The 17,490-nt window shown below is 35.7% G+C and overlaps 1 long non-coding RNA gene across 1 annotated transcript; it reads right to left on the reverse strand.

Annotated features, from left to right (window-relative positions):
• Window positions 1-4,264: 4,264 nt before the first annotated feature.
• Window positions 4,265-5,432, reverse strand: LOC136270188 (uncharacterized). The gene is made up of 2 exons (XR_010707928.1): window positions 4,935-5,432; window positions 4,265-4,500 (listed from the first exon to the last, which is right to left on the reverse strand). It is a non-coding gene; the product is annotated as an uncharacterized lncRNA (long non-coding RNA).
• Between the last annotated feature and the right edge of the window lie 12,058 nt (window positions 5,433-17,490).

The raw sequence follows: 17,490 nt of genomic DNA on the forward strand, positions 1-17,490 counted from the left end.
CCAAGGTCAATTGAGGAAGTTCAAGGTCATTGTTTAAAAAAAAATCGGGCTTAGTATACCAATAATTCAAAATGATTATATTAAATGGCTGCTTGACATGTGGAATTTTGTTTGATTCGAGTCGGGTTTGTTAACATAAGGATGCAAATGTTCTCATGCATTAACAGTTAACTTGAACTAAAATGGAATTTAAAGAATAGAAATTGGTTTGTGTACTCAAATTAGCATTAACAGTTTTAAAAAATAGAGCAGTTATTATTCATAGAAAATGGACGGTGAAATAAATTCATCCAATATTTTATATAATAGAACAATACATGTTATGATTTTTTTTTTAGCGGGGGGTATCAATTGTGAGTTTGCTCACAGTACCTCTAGTTTGCTTAAATATGAAGCCTTATCCAATGTACTAAAAATACATGTATGTGTACTTGGACAGTTTACCATACATCGGACACATACTTGTACATTTTTATCTTTGCTCGGAAAACTTTGGTTAAACATTTACAATTGTTTTCCCTTGGACTGAAATGTCACAATTTCATTGGATTAAACATGGCACGTGATTGCCTCATATATCTCTATGTAGCTTCTTTGAGGATTAATATTAGGCAATATGGCCGTCATTGGCCACCGCCTCACTTACTCATCTCGATATTTCATATTATTTAACACAGAAATCGTGTTCAGTAAGTCCTTAAAATATTTAGAGTAGTTGCCCTTTGGAATTATTTTTAAATTAGAGTAGTTGCCTTTGAATATTGACGTCACATTGTTGTGTCTGTAGCAGAACAAAAATGGCAGCGTCAAAATTTGCTCAAATCTCTGCAGAGGTTTAAAATTGAATAGCAACATACCATTGCAAGTAGTATGGGTTAAGCGAAGATTTTTAAAGCGTATTTGAAAGGGGGTATTGATAATTTTGAAGAGTTTGAATGAGTTTAATTGGACGAGATGTAAGGCATCTTGTACATGGCTTCGCGTAGATCACCGCTATTTATGAATATATAATATGTCGTTTGATAGTCCCCGGGAAAACAAAACACTTATTAGGTTAGTTACTGACTCAATACGGAAAAATATTGGGTTGATCAATGTCATAGACGGCTCGGCTTCGCCTCGCCATCTATGAGATTGATCAACCCAATATATTTCCGTAGTGAGACAGTAACTAACCTAATAAGTAATATTAAACATGCATGCACGTTTGTATTGTTTCATTCATTCCTGAATTAGAACTGATGAACTTATTGACAAGAATTTCACATTGTCATAGAAAAAGCAAAAACGCATCGTAAAATACGTCATCATTAAAAACTTAGTTACACACATTTCACACAAAAGTATACATTTGTAATATGAATGTCCGGCATTTGAATGGACCAAGTAAAAATGTGTTCGTTCACTTAAGTAAATCGAAAATACTAAATTCTGAAACAAATTGTGATAAAAAAAATGTTGCCTTAGAGTTTTATCAACTATTTACTAGGTCATTTTGGATCCACATATTACATTGACACAAATCTAAATATCACATTAATGAATATTTTTATCCGAACCTCTGAATTTTTTTTATGAAATAAGAAAATCTCGTTATTTTTTAGATCTTCTGTATGGCTGTTCGATACTAGTTTAATAATGTCCCATCCGTGGTTAAATTGCTCATTACTGCATTAATTTTCTTTATCTTCTAAGTTTAAACAAATTCACTGGTTTTCTTTCCGGGGTTAAATTTTAACAATAATTTTCTAAATATAAATGTAAACAATGTGTCTAAATACTTTACCTCTCTCTCTCTCTCTCTCTCTCTCTCTCTCTCTCTCTCTCTCTCTCTCTCTCTCTCTCTCTCAGGCAATCACAATTATCACAAAAATATAAATGACAAGTTTCTATCTATCTATCTATCTATCTATCTATCTATCTATCTATCTATCTATCTATCTATCTATCTATCTATCTATCTATCTATCTATCTATCTATCTATCTATCTATCTATCTGTCTGTCTGTCTGTCTGTCTGTCTGTCTGTCTGTCTGTTTATCATCTGTATGCACATTTGCATTTTAAGCTCGCTCTTAAGGACGTAAGTCTGGCCTTAACTTAGTCCGATACTAATGTTTACGGCCAGGCGTACGCCTGTTAGTGAAATGCAATTTACGCCGGACTAAATTTTGGCGTACGACCCGGGGCCTAACTTAAATTTCGTCGTATCTTACGCCTTTTAGTGAACGGGCCCCTGGACACTTTCCACTTCGATGTCAAGACAGACACATCGTTTGAAAATTTTAATGAAATATATATTGTCTGTCTTGGGGGAAGCTGTCCCGGAAAGGAGTTTTTATAAAAGTAATTGTGTAATTGCTTTATGTGAACTAAATTATCTGTTTAAATATAATAATGAATTAGTACCGGTTTTTGTATAACTTATAATTCTACTGAATGAAGTGAACCTTTGATCAAATCACGTTGTCTGAGTTATTTCTACCGACACCGGCTACAAATGGCGCCCACGTCTATCCTTCATGTTAAACTGTAAGCTACAAGACCGTGACAAGCAGGCCCAGCAATCAAAAGGGTTTTTATTGACACACCCGGGGGACGAGACTTTATAGAATTCTTAAAGGTAAAGATTCTGCAGTTCCCCATGTGAAGAGAGTTTCGTCTGTGTCTATATAGCTTATTATTTAAAATCAATATGTGATGAATATGTTCGAAATGGAAACGGGAGATATGTTAAATTGTGAATATATGTGAAACCTGTCCAGTACCGTTATTCACGGACCAGATGGAATCAGACGGGAAAACGCGCGTTTTGTTCAAATCAAATGTTCAAATCTTGCTGTTATGTTACTTTTGTGAAATATTAATTAAGTCAGTGCCAATCATGGCTATTACCGTGCATGTATCTAACACTATGTGCACTCGTTTCTGAAGTACTAATCAGTAGTTAGACAAAGTGACAAAACAATCTGTGTGTTTACCCAGCCAGTGTGTTACACGTGGTTGTGTGATTTATTTTGGATTGGTTTAACAAAAGCGCTGCGTTTTAAACGTGAAGCCATAGCAATTTAGTATTATATTTCAGTTGTATTGATTAATTGTGTTTACATATGTTCAATTGTGTCTGTGAAGGTCTAAGTTCAGTTGGTATCTGTCATGTCAGATCGTTCTATTGCTGATAGAATTGAGATGTCAGTTGCGCGGGTAGGTTAAGGCAACTCATAGTTTAATGACCGTCAAAATTATGATCAATTTAAATAATGTTTATTTTTATGAAAACAGCGCTGGGTATTAATACCAAGTGAAAAAGTTCACCAAGATATTATTTTTCTACTTCGGAATCGACTCAATCTTTGAAGCTGCCGTGCCATGGTATCACGTGACAGTTAAAAATAGATCACTTTTTTACCTTAACAAAAAATCAAAAAGTGTAACACTACCCCGAAGTTCATTTGTATTTTTTCTACAATAATTCGATTGGAAATTAGTTCATGTTTATTAGTATTACTGCTAGAATCCTATTGTACATGGCATAAAATAGATATTGTAAATATTTATCGGAAACCCTCTCAACTTCTAAAATTTCATTGAAAATACTACGTATTTTTCGTTTAAAACAACAAAGCACAGGATTCTAGCAGCACTTTTCATGTAGTTTAGGTCATATAGCGTTGATATTTACCAAAATCATCTTTCCTAATATCCAGGGTAGTGTTACACTTTTGCCTTTTTTTGTACACACTGACAGAGGAAAGGCTGGTCAATCCATATAAATGTCAATCCACTTACCTTATAACGCTCGCTGATTAAACAAAATATCCATTCCTGTATTATCCTGATTATATTCGAACTGACACTCATCTAAATCTTAGGTATCTGTATTAAATAAGTCTTATTTCGGCATTGTTTACACTGCATTCCGATAATTTGTCTCCCGACATGATCTTCTCTTTTAAACATGCTTGTGACGTCATCAATGATAATTATACGTAATAGAGAGAAATCGAAGATATATTCAGTTAGAAGAGTTTCTAGTGATATTTTATGTCTGTAATTTTTATAATATAAACCAGAGATAAAGATAAAATCGACATGTTTCTGAGTAAAATATGACATCATGCTGCTTATTGTGACGTCATATCGATCAGAGGAATTTGATCGCTGTGAGTTGCCTTATCATACCCGCGTGTGTCACAGATTTTCGAGCGGAATTAATTAAAATTCATATTTACTGTAAGACAAAGAATAAGACAATATTTTTACATTGCTTTTACATATTTAATATAGTTTGAATCGACACATATTGAAAGTAATTGTCCTAGTATGGGAACTGGTAAGGTCCTTCACTGTAGTCTATTGCCACTTGGTCTAAACAAGAATGGACTGGTAAGGTCCTCCACTGTACAATGTTCTCTACTGGCCACTTAGTCTACACAAGACTTCACCAATATTCGGCAACCATCGATGAAAGTGGTTTACACAATGGCTGGAAAAAGGGACCTGCGCCAACATAGTACACAAACACATTACGTACATGACAAAAGCAACTGTGGCTTTTACACCAATACGCACCATACTTTACTTACAGGGTATACGGTCATGAATGACGCACTTAGCATAGACGCTTATTACACGCAAAATACTGATATACAGTCTTAAAGAAGACTTAACTATAAAGCATGTTAGCTTTTACAGTCACAAAATACCAACTCAATTACTTAAATGCAGTGTTGCATAATACTACTCATTACAACAAAAGGAATATGACCATAATAGTCCGCCATACTTATAATACATTCAAACACGTGTATCTAAACAGACATTTAAATTCAAACGTAACAAATAAGCATAAAAACGATTGGAATACCATGACTGGGTGTTTTAGAACAGTAATGAACGAAATGACGATAAGATTGACAATTAATAAATCTCACCTCAGAAAAAGCCAGTACCAGGTTCACTCCAGAGTTTGCACACAGCTATTTATATTAACAATATGCATAGTGACTGGATGGTATGCACGAGAGAAGTATAAGTACGTCCTTCCCTCTGGACTGCCGCGTCCAAACTGTTACTGCACGGACTGGCGGGTTTAAGGCCCAGTGAACTGAGGTTCAATATGGGTATTTACAAATACTTAAAGCTGAACACCGCTCGTAAATAGGCACCGTCACACAGATACCTGGTATATAAACCCTTCGATTTCGTTACACCCGATTGCACACCTGAACCTCGTGGCCGACATGTAGTATTCCTTTCGTGGTCTTTAGATTTTATTCATTTTTTTCTTATCTTATGTTCATTTTCTGTTCGTAAATAACGCATTGACCAATTTATTTGATGTTAGTATTCTCCTGGCTTCAAAAAGTGCGTAAAATTTGATAATTTCATCGCGACCGGGTAACACGGCGAGGCAAAATGTACGTCCACACAGGTGAACTTAGTCAATTGTAGTTCCATATATATAGAGACAATTTCTTTTCTTTCTTCCTTTTTTGGCACCTTATTTTAGGCCTATAGTATTGATTTTGGACTCAGTGGCTAGGAGAATTATTACTTAGGGGGAATTGTCACACTAATTTCAATGGAACTATTTTTTTAGATGCGCATGATGTTACTTCCTTGATGGTGCTGAGCCTGTTTATCAACATGTGGAACCCACGAGAACTTGGGGGTAGGTATGTTTACTCTCAATTATCTCTCTTAGAAACGGCATAAGGCGTAATTTTTCTGATCTAAAATTTTTCTTGAAGAATTTAATTAAAATTTCTCTTTCATGAATTATATGCTGAGAGTATAGTTAATTAATTCACTGAATTAAAGCTATATAGTACATTATAGTGAAATTAATTCCTTGTGTCAGACCTAAATGCCCAGTGAACTGAGGTTTAAGATCGTTCTATTGCTGATAGAATTGAGATGTCAGTTGATAAGAAAGGTCGAGAGATAATTTCAGAGGAGGATTATAAGATAGATTTTGCTGGTGCTGATGCTAGTGCACCTAAGATGGAGGATAGGAAATCGATGTCAGTTAAGATTGAAGAGAATGCCCCTCCACTTGACCCACTTTCTGAACAATTTGAATTTGAAAAGGGTGATGAACTTAATGGTGTAAAATTAAAAATTAATGCAAAAATTTCACCTCTAAGTAAACAATTTGAAAACGGTGATGAGCTTAACGGTGTGAAATTTAAAGTTAATACCAAAGATCCATCTCAAGATGAAAGAAAAAATGGTTACAGTGAAAGTGATGAGAGTAGTGTTACTAACGTGTATGAAGTTAATCAAGCACAGTTTCTCAGAATCCCACAGTTCTCTTGGGATGATCCGACGCAGAAGGGATACTTGTCGTATAAAGAGTGGCGTTACGAGGTACCACGTTTAAGAAATGATCCCGGAGTTTAAGAAAGTAGCACCATTTAGAGTGTGTTATAGCCAATTTAACATTATACAACACTATTCCGGATTGAGTTTGAATTTTAGAATATTCCGGATTTCCCGGGATTCGGTTTTGTTATTAGGATTTTTCACGGGGCACGAGCAGTTTAGTTTTTTTCCTAGTCTCTGTGCTGAATACCATTTACATTTACCATGTTTACCATGTCTGTTTCTACGAGAGAAAACTTCTAAGTTGGTAAGTTTAACATGAAATCTGCTTGTGTATTATTTTAAGCAGAAAGTTATGTATAAACGATAGTTATAAATGTGAAAACGAAAGTGTTCAACTGTAAAGATGTATTTTTAGTAACATGTTAGAATGTTAGTACGAGTGATATATATAAGAATGTGTATATAAATTTAAAGATACAAATATCATCGGAGCATGTTTCTATTGTATGATAATATCGGAATTTAAGGTTTCATTTTTTGGCATGTGATATTTTGTGCATTCTACCATAGGCATAAATATATAGTCATTCATTTTGAATTGTGTGATCTGCTAGTAGTACGGGTTTCGTTATATTGCTAATTTACTAGAGCATATATATAAAAGAAAATATTGGTTACAAGAACACAGGGCATATATTTACTAGAGTGATATTTGTCATGTGCTGAGTGTAACCAGATAGCCGTATATATATGAAATATAATTTTATGATTGTATTCTGCTTTACGTTAATTAGTCATTAGCTTGTTGTGCACTCGATACGAAATAAGTGTATAGTGAACAATGTTGAAGGTCATTGACCGAGAGGGACAACTGCGTAGTTAGAACTCGTGGTGTTAGCTGGATGACCAGGAAGAATAAACTCTCGATGATGATTGGACTTTGGAAAGCGGTCAACGGATGCAAGACTCTTAATTGTAATTAACCTTTAACAATGGACTTCGTTTATAAGTCACTTATGAACTGTGACCCGAAAGGATGTACTAACAATTGCTTATTCTATTTTACTGATTTTTATACTTATGATTTGATTAATAATTAGTAGATGGATTTTAGACTGATAGCAGATTGATTATATATTGCTTTTATACTACTATACGATAACAGAGCTTAATAAATATAATAAAACTCCAACTGACCTATGATTTCAAAAGTCTAAAGAATAATAACAGAAGGATCACATGAGTGTGTTTTGTTTGTTTATTCATAGCATCAAAACTTATGTATTTTTTCTTTGTATTTCCAGTTAATCACATCGTCACATCACGTGTCTTCACATCAAGTCACGTCATCATATCATAAATCATCATTCTAGTTTTTCAGTGATTGAATAAAGATGTGCATTAGCAACAAGTTGCCTCTTGATTGGTGGTAGTCAGAACAGAGTGTTAGAAGGTCCCTAAGGGGTACAGCAAAGGAAATGTTGACTACATTGGGGGAGAAAGCCAGATTAAGAGATGTACTTTAAAAACTTGACATACTTTTTTGGGAAGTCTCAGATAATAGAATGATTATGCAGGAATTTTTTGGTGCTTATTCATTACCAACAGAGTGTGCTACTTCCTTTGGGTGTTGATTAGAAACAAGTTTGCAGAATGCAATAGACAATGGGTATCTTGACAAAGCCTCTAAGAATGACTCACCTAGACATAAGTTTTGGATCTCTTCAAGATAAAAAAACCTCAAAGGTCAGACCCGACATAAATATGATTCCATTACCAAATATGATAAGTTGTTGTTAGAAATTAGATGGGTTGAGAAAGAATTGTCTTTATGTACAAAGTACAAAAGCTGATGAGAGGAAGGGAGTTGTACATCACGGTATGTCAACAGATTCAGATTTGGGTACTTGAACATAAAATGAACAAGGAAATGGAAGACATGGAAATACACTTGATGATAAGTTGGACGAATAGTTCAATCAGATATTAGCTAAGTTAGATACTAGAAAAAAGACTGGGTCAAATAACAAATTTCATGGAGGATGGAGTAGAGACAGCAATGGACGAGGTCTAGGCAACTATAGAGGTAATGTTTGCCAAGTAAGAGGACATAGTAGACGCAGCTACCAAGGCAGAAAACAGAACAGGGAAGTTTACTACTCAAATAATTCAGGTAAACCCCCACACATGTAAAGGTCTCTGTGGATGGCCGATCAGTGACCAGTTCTACTCAAGGCCAACATATTATGTGTGAGTTAGTGGTGAGTCAAATGAAATTATGATTGAAATACGGAGTGCGCAGCAATGTTAAGGCGTCCCGATGCTAAAACACGGCTTGAAAACGATATTATTTGAATCATCGCAAAACTACTTTGACCGGGGGTATTTCTTAAAATCTATGTTACATTTATTGACACCGATGTTAAACATTATATTTAATGCATTTTTGTGACGTCATATGTACTTTGTAATCACGTGACGGGCGAATCCTAATATTGCAAATGATCTATTTAAATCGCATCGGCGCAGGTGATTAATGACATTAAATCATGCATATTTTTAGGAAAAATCCTTTGTTAAGTCATATACTTTGAAGTTCTTGCTTGGGAAAGAAACAGATATTTCGTTTATGGAAGATATTGTTGAAACAATCCACAAAATCATCAAAATAATGCACATTTTTACTAATCAAAAGCGATTTACAAAAATTGGGGTAAATCCTTAGGTTTCCCAAGCACGATTCACATTGGTACTTATATTCTCTACCAATTTTACGTAAAATATTCTAAAATTGTGTTGATCTTTCACCTGCGCCAAGCTGGTTTTACATGCAATACAATTTCTTAATTCGTTTGTTTACACGTAACAGGGAGAGTCTCCAAACCACTAGTTTATAAATAGAATTTTACTTAAAACGAAGCTTTAAAACTGCCAACTATTTGATACAGGTTTTTAATATGTATGAATTCTGTACGTTTAGCATTAACAGCAGCATCTATGTGAAGGAAATGTGCGGTATCATACTACTTTGATATTATTCACTTTAAACATGCCCGCGTGAAAAGATGAATGCACTTATTGATAGTGGTTCTATGGTATAAACTGTATCACTAACACGGTACAAATTATTAGAAAATCAACCAGAATTGAGAACTTTAGCAAACCTAGGTTTGGAAGTATCAGTAGCAGACGGTTCACTGTTACAATACAAGGGGTATTTTGAATGTACTTTAAAGATTCCATTCCATGATATTGAGTTCTTTGTGCCTATGTTGGTTGTACAAGATACAGAATTCAACAAAAAGTGTCCAATTATCATTGGTACTAATGTACTTACAATTTGTAGACATGTATTGAATAACAACATTTCATGTACTAGCATTCCTTTACAATGGCAAAGGGCATTAGATACTTTAAAGTGTCAATCTTACCAGGTTAGATCAACATGTAAGAAAAGTGTCATTATTGAACCAAACAAATCAATTTTTGCAAAAGGGAGAACAAATGGTGTACCTATAAAAGAAAGTATGACTTAGACTACAGAACATTGTGACAACGATTAAAGTTTACAGTGGGTCCAAGAGTGGTTGAGTTGTCAGGTTCTATTAAACCAACCGTACAGGTTACAGTTTGTAATATCACTGCTAAACCGATCACATTTAAGCGTGGTATGATACTTTGTAACTTAAAACAAGTTAAGATTGTCAACAATTAGTGCAACATAAAATTGAATTAGAGGATGAAACTCCATTCAAACAACCGTACAAGATAATACCTCTTAATATGTTAGAAGAGGTTAGGGAGCATCTTAAAGAAATGTTAGATTCAGGGGTTATCAGAGAATCTAATAGCAACTGTTGTGTTAGTCCGCAAATCCGACGGATCTCTTCGCTTTTGCATTGACATGAGAATGTTAAACTCAAAAACGAAAAAAGATTGCTTTATGCTACCGCGTTTTGAGGACATTGTCGATACTTTGAGTGGAGCGAAGTATTTCAGCAAATTCGACATCAGATCTGAATAATGGCAGGTGGAGATATCAGAGAAGGACAAACAAAAACCAGTTTTTTGGGAAGGTAACATAGGATTGATTTTACGAATGCAATTGGATGTGTTTTGGACACTTACAAATGCTCCTGCTACTTTTCAACGCTTAATGGAAAATGTATGGGCGAAATTCATCTTAAAGAATGCTTGATTTTTCTTGATGATATTTTTATATTTTCTAACACATTTGAAGAGCATTGTCAACTATCGGAATTTTTTTTTAAACAGCTTGCACACCACGGATTGAAACTTTAACCATCAAAATGCAAATTGTTTAAAAAGTCTATTTCATATTTGGGCCATATCGTTTCAGAGCAGTGGCTTTCTACAGATCTGGAAAAGATATCAGCAGTCAAAGACTGGCCAGCTCCGAAAAATGTCAAAGAATTACGACAATTTCTTTGTTTCATAGGTTATTATCGTCAGTTTGTGAAGGACTTTGCCAAGATAATAGCACCCTTGAACTCGTTAATTAAAGGTCAAGACACCCATAGAGGAAAAACACCAAGAAGGGGAAACAAACCAATTAAAACAGTCCCTTGGAAATGGTTCGAGAAGGAGATGGAATTTGAGAAAATTAAGGAGAAGCTGACAAGTCCATCAATGCTTGGATATGCTGACTATTCCAAACCTTTTGTGTTACATACAGACGCCAGTGCAAAGGGCCTTGGAGCTGTCTTATATCAAGAATAGGAATGGAATTTAGAGATAATTGCATACGCCAGTCGTGGATTGAGAGTTAGAGTTAGGGATAGGGGTTTGGGGGTTAGGGTTAGGGTTCGGGTTGGGTTGGGTTAGGGTTAGGCTTAAGGTTGGGTTAGGGTTGGGTTAGGGTTAGGGTTAGGGTGGGTTAGGGTTAGGGTTAGGGTTATGGTTAGGGTTATGGTTAGGGGTTAGGGTTAGGGTTTGGGTTAGGGTTAGGGTTAGGGGTTAGGGTTAGGGTATAGGCACTTTGACGAGATGCGTGTGCGGTAATGCGGGACTCCGCCCCTTTACTCACGTGACTGTCAATCATTTCTTTCCATAAATATCTGATGATTTGGTTTTTTATCATTCTTTTGATTGTGACTCTGGGTTAGGGTTAGGGTTAGGGTAACGGCACTTTGACGAGATGCGTGTGCGGTAATGCGGGACTCCGCCCCTTTACTCACGTGACTGTCAATCATTTCTTTCCATAAATATCTGATGATTTGGTTTTTTATCATTCTTTTGATTGTGACTCTGGGATTATATGGATTTTTCACTTGTTAAAGGTAATTGCATCTTTTAATATCGTTATTTAATAGCTCATTATCCTGCATTCAAATGTTAAGTAGCAATAGATGTGAAATTTTATAAAAATGGTAGTTATTGCTGGTAATAATTGATAGACTATTGAATTGATCTAAAGTTTACAATTGAATTTCAATTGTAGCAAGATATTCATCAAATGTAGTGAATGATTGATATTAATGAAACTTTCTGATATACTTAATTAAGATAATTAAGAAACACCACAACTTTTTTTAAGAAGGGATGATCGGATTTTTGAAAGATGCCTGACAGTCGATGAAGTAGAAAGAGAAGTATGGTTGAGATATTCCTTTGACATTGATGGATGCGTTGTGGAGTTTAAATCTTTGGCCGCTATAAGAATGCCTGTGAGACATATCACACTGTTTCCAAATGATAATGCAAGTCTACGGAACGTTAGAGGCTTTTTGAAAAAGCATGTCAGATTAACAGAATACAGTAAAAGCGAACTTATGACCTTCTCAAACAGCTTAGGGTTCCAGTTATTTTATGAAAGAGGGTGGGAATGTTGGATAGCATTAATTCCTGTGCACCAGGTGCATTCAGTTGCGTTATCCAATCAGCAAGTGAGACAACAAGCCCTCGCCACATTTCTTCAGCTGAGAGAGAATTTTAAAAATACACTAATGGCTCTTGCTTTGCGTGGAGAGGCTAGAAGAACTCTCGAAAAGAATGACATAAATGACGTTCGAAAAATGTTCATTTTACCTGACGATTGTTATGCAATACTCGATGCTTTGCAAACGTCTTTAAACCAACTGATCCAAACTGGACTTTTGAGACCAATCATATTTTGCTTCCGCTTTGGTGAAAAAATGACCCGTGGATTATCATTGTCAGATTTCAATACCCAATTTACATTGCGTACAACTATCCATGTTGCTGCAAACATACTGTCATACTCTGAAGAAGTTGATCTTCTTTGGTCTACTGCGGGATTGCAACAAATCATCGGCCACAGAGGAACACTTTGTACATGCTTATCATTCAAAGACTGTGCCAACTATCAGAGCAATCTAGATGGAAGACCAATGGATATCAAAACTTGTTTGCGGACGATTTGTCGTTTTCCACACGAGGTGCAGTTTGTTCAACTTTACGCTGACATTCCACATCGCCAACCCAATTGTCGATATCATCCAGTGTCGGGTTGCATTGTTGGAGGTATGTGTTTCCCACGATCGACAGCAAAGGCATTCCTACGCGACGCTGATCATTATATATCTACATTGCAAAGCAACTGGACATTACTAAGAAGAAGTACATGTAGGATTGAATTTGTTGTTTCGCAGGATTCAGTTGCTGACCATATAAATGCTCTGGATTTTATTAATGTAACCAATCTAGAAGTACTTTTAGAAACTGTACCTCTGTTGGTGCCTTTTCCTTTGCATATTCTAACATGCATTCGACATTTGGGTTTATGGATTTGTAAGGAACTTAAAGAATTATTGAACGAGTATAAAAAAACAGGAAATGTGCGTGCCACCTGGCAATCCTATCAGTTGGAACTAGCCTCCGAAAAACTTTTGTGGGGAAAGCCACTTTGCAGAAGGAGTACATCTTACACTATCAATCTAGGACCATGAGCTCTTGGACCCAGTAGAAGTTCAACTGACCACTATGGATTTCTATCTTTAGAAGTGTACTCAACCTGTATGCAAAACGAATATAGCATTCCCCCACAAGAAATATGGACAACATCTGAGGTCATATCTAAGATGATAAAACGTTCAGTGGGATTGCACGATCACTTGGATGGCAGCTATGGAGTCATTGGTCGACATTTGGTTGTTGCCTTACTACATGACCTGCACGAAACTGGCAAGGCTGTCAGTTACGTTCTTTTTGAAGATTTCCTACGAGAGATGAAATCTTGCAAGACTACATTTAAGACAGTCGGTGCTGTAACAATTAGATCGCTGGTCAAACTGTTAACAACAAACAGAAGAACAAATTCCCAAATGGTTTTCTCCAGCTTGTACCTGCTCTTGGATAAAAGTAATATATCAGTGGCAGAAGTCATAAAAGCTGGTATTCTTGAACTCGACCTTAAACATTTTCCAGCTGTTACAACATATGACAGGCATGGGAATATGACACTGACTTGGTCATTTAATGATAAACTTTGGACGGTTGTATATGACAAACGTTCTACAGATATCACAGAAAACACACTTGTCACAATATCAGATTTAGTAAGAGGTGAATTGGAAAAACGGGGGCTAATATACCCAAGTAAGATAAAGAAAACCCCAAAGATTCTTCCTTGGTTAACAATGTGCCTTCGAAGGCTCCAGAAAGAAAATATGGATATGGAACAATTAGTAATAACAATGACGTATATCAGCTGTATTGCACTTTTGATGCAGGGCCAATATGTCGAATATGACAGGTTAGCTTTACTGACGATCGACCTACCGGTAGATAAAAACAAACTGATCGCCTTGGAGATATTGTCAAAGTTGCAATTGGCCAGCTTTAGATTTCGCAATTTGCAGTTAAATCGCTTGCACTTCACCATCCCACATAAACTTGAAATGTTGACAGGAGCAGAAAAGAAAAGTACGAAGAAGGGAGAAACAAAGCAATCAGAGGAGGTTACTACCAATGAAAATAAAGTCGAAGAACTCCCCCCAAAATACGTCGATCATGAAATTGCTGACGATGACCCTATTCTTTTTGATAAAGACATCGGACATCGAAGAACTTCCACTTGCTTCCCGATTTCTACATCCTTGAAAGCTCCCTGGTCAGCCCAAGAGTTGGAATTCCTGCATGCTCAAAGGTTGGCAGAAGTTACCATTCGTGAAAAATACGAACGCTTTAAATTACAGTGTCTAAGATCAAATATTCCTTTCCGCACATTTCGGGCTTTTGAAACAAAACTACAAAGACTTTCAAATAAGTAATATATGCTGCAAGGGTTAATTGCATTTACATTTAACAGTAATGTGAGTTATAATTCATGTTTGATTATAAGCAGGATATTGTTGATTTCGGAATTTCTACATCGGCAATCACTAAAGCAAATAAATTTTGTCTAAGTTTATTTTTGCCTGAGTATTTAATTTGGAAGTAAATGTGAAAAAAGTTATCTTTGACTTTTATTTCTTTATTAAACATTTATCAGGGAGTTTGTGAAATTTAGAACATTTTTTTAACTTCTTCAATAGTTTCCGTCGAGTCTATTTTTTGATAATGTATTGTGTAGAGAATGGAAGTACTTAAGAATAAATTGTTTAGATGGCTAAAAGTTTCTTGTGAATCAACCTAATGAACTTAGAACTTCAGTTAAATACTGAGAAAGGGTTTTTTTTCTTCAAGGTCATGATTTCACAAAGTCTCCATTTATGTTGAATAAGAAAATTGAAAATGTTTTGAATTTTTTTTTATCATAGTGAATAATTTATTAATGGTTTAAGTTCGCAAACAGGTCTTTGTCCGCAAACATAGCATACTAAATAAATCACGCAAAAAAAGGTATGTATGAACTATTTCACTTGTTTTTGAACTGTTTTATAATTTAAAACGGCAAGATAATCTTTTACCATAACTTGCAATTACAGGACAAAGTAAACTCTAATAGTCGGCAGTTGCAAATGCTTACTCGACACACGAAAGTTGAGCTTATGGATTGATGATACACAAGGCGTGTTAACTAGTCTTTCCCATCACTCAGAGCGACTGCTAACGTTAACACAGAAAGCACAGTCATTGTTTCCTTGTCACTCCTTCAGTGCAGACGGTGATTTTCTTAGGAGAGGTAAGCAATTCATTATTTGAAAGTAATCAGTATACCTAATGATAAAGAATGTTTAGAATGCAAAATTAATTTCTTGTTTGTCTACAGGAAGTTCAAATAAAAAAAATAATAATATAACATGCTACAATTTTCGATTATGTACAGACTTCCATAGATAAGATTTAAATGACTCAATCAAACACAATTGGTTTTGTTCTTATAAAACAAAATATTTTGTCACATACGTTTATTTTAATTATTATACGATGTTCCTGTGCATTACAGATTCCTCACTTGTCTTGAATTAAATAGCAGTATGGAGAATGACTGGCTATCCGAAGGTAATTTTTATAACATAGATATTGAAACATTGTTTAATATTGCAAGCATATTACAACTTTACATGCATGTTTTTGAATCATATTTGATAGATGAAAACGATCCAAAGTATGAAGCCTTAAGAGAATTTGTCCTTGAGACTCTCGGGAAGTTCAGACGTAAAATAAGAGAAGTTGGTATTAAGCTTGAAAACCTTGAAAAAAAAATTGGACTCAGGAACAGAATGTGCCAAGTTAGAAGCTGATTTGGACCAGATTCATAAGAAATTGATAAAGAGGTGAAGCCTGAATTTGAAAACGCACTTTCCTTCCAAATTAGTAAAGTGAACTCGAGAATAGACGAGTTAGAAATGGCTCTAGTAAATCCTAAAAAGAGAAAAATGATAGACAATGAAGAATTTGAAGAAGAGGAAACAGAAGCTAAGATCGCAACAGCTGTGGAAGAATTAAATGAAAACATAAGAAAAGAAGTCGCGGAAGTGTTCAAGAGCATCGAAAGGAGCTACCGCAAAGAACAGGAAAAAGTTTCGAAGTTACAGCTAGCGTACATTCATTACTGGCTGGGATTGCAGGAAACCATTTCTCCAAGTAAGTATAATATACTCCATGTATAGCAACGGGGAAACGTTTATAGTTAAATTAAGATAAAAGAATGAATGCCAGTTTCATTTATTCGTAATGCTTATGCTTTGAGATAAAATGAGAACTCAAAAAGTGTTGTTTTGTTAAAATAGCAAAAATGGTAGATATCCAAAATTTGATAAAAGATGGTGTGGAGGATCGCATATGGAGTGAAGGATGGAAGCCAGACGTTCGCGGGGATTTCACTAATTATTTACAAGATAAAGTAAAGAAAATAGTCAAGAAGAAAAGAGCAATCAGCGAAAGAACAAAGCTCCAGCAAGAGCTAGACAACTTAGTTGGGAATGATTTGCAATAGAAGTTTGCTTATTGTTTGTGTAAAAAGAAAAGCATCTGTTCACTAAGTATTGCTTATTATTTATGTTATCCCCGAATATCAAGGTCTGGGATTGGATTTTAGATGATGAACTGGGGATGACCCTAAAAATCAGGGTTAGCTCGGGGTTAGCCCTTAAACTTCCGGGTTGGGGAAGGGTTGGTGGATATTTCATGTGACCTACCTCTGTACAACATTATCCCCGAATATCAAGGTCTGGGATTAGATTTTAGATGATAAACCCGGGATGACCCTAAAAATCAGGGTTAGCTCGGGGTTAGCCCTTAAACTTCCGGGTTGGGGAAGGGTTGGTGGATATGTCATGTGACCTACCTCTGTACAACATTATCCCCGAATATCAAGGTATGGGATTAGATTTTAGATGATAAACCCGGGATGACCCTAAAAATCAGGGTTAGCTCGGGGTTAGCCCTTAAACTTCCGGGTTGGGGATGGGTTGATGGATATTTCATGTGACCTACCTCTGCACAACATTATCCCCGAATATCAAGGTCTGGGATTATATTTTAGATGATAAACCCGGGATGACCCTAAAATTCAGGGTTAGCTCGGGGTTAGCCCTTAAACTTCCGGGTTGGGGAAGGGTTGGTGGATATTTCATGTGACCTACCTCTGCACAACATTATCCCCGAATATCAAGGTCTGGGATAAGATTTTAGATGATAAACCCGGGATGACCCTAAAAATCAGGGTTAGCTCGGGGTTAGCCCTTAAACTTCCGGGTTGGGGAAGGGTTGGTGGATATTTCATGTGACCTA

This window comes from Magallana gigas, chromosome 7 (genome assembly GCF_963853765.1).
Source record: "Magallana gigas chromosome 7, xbMagGiga1.1, whole genome shotgun sequence".
NCBI lineage: Eukaryota > Metazoa > Mollusca > Bivalvia > Ostreida > Ostreidae > Magallana > Magallana gigas.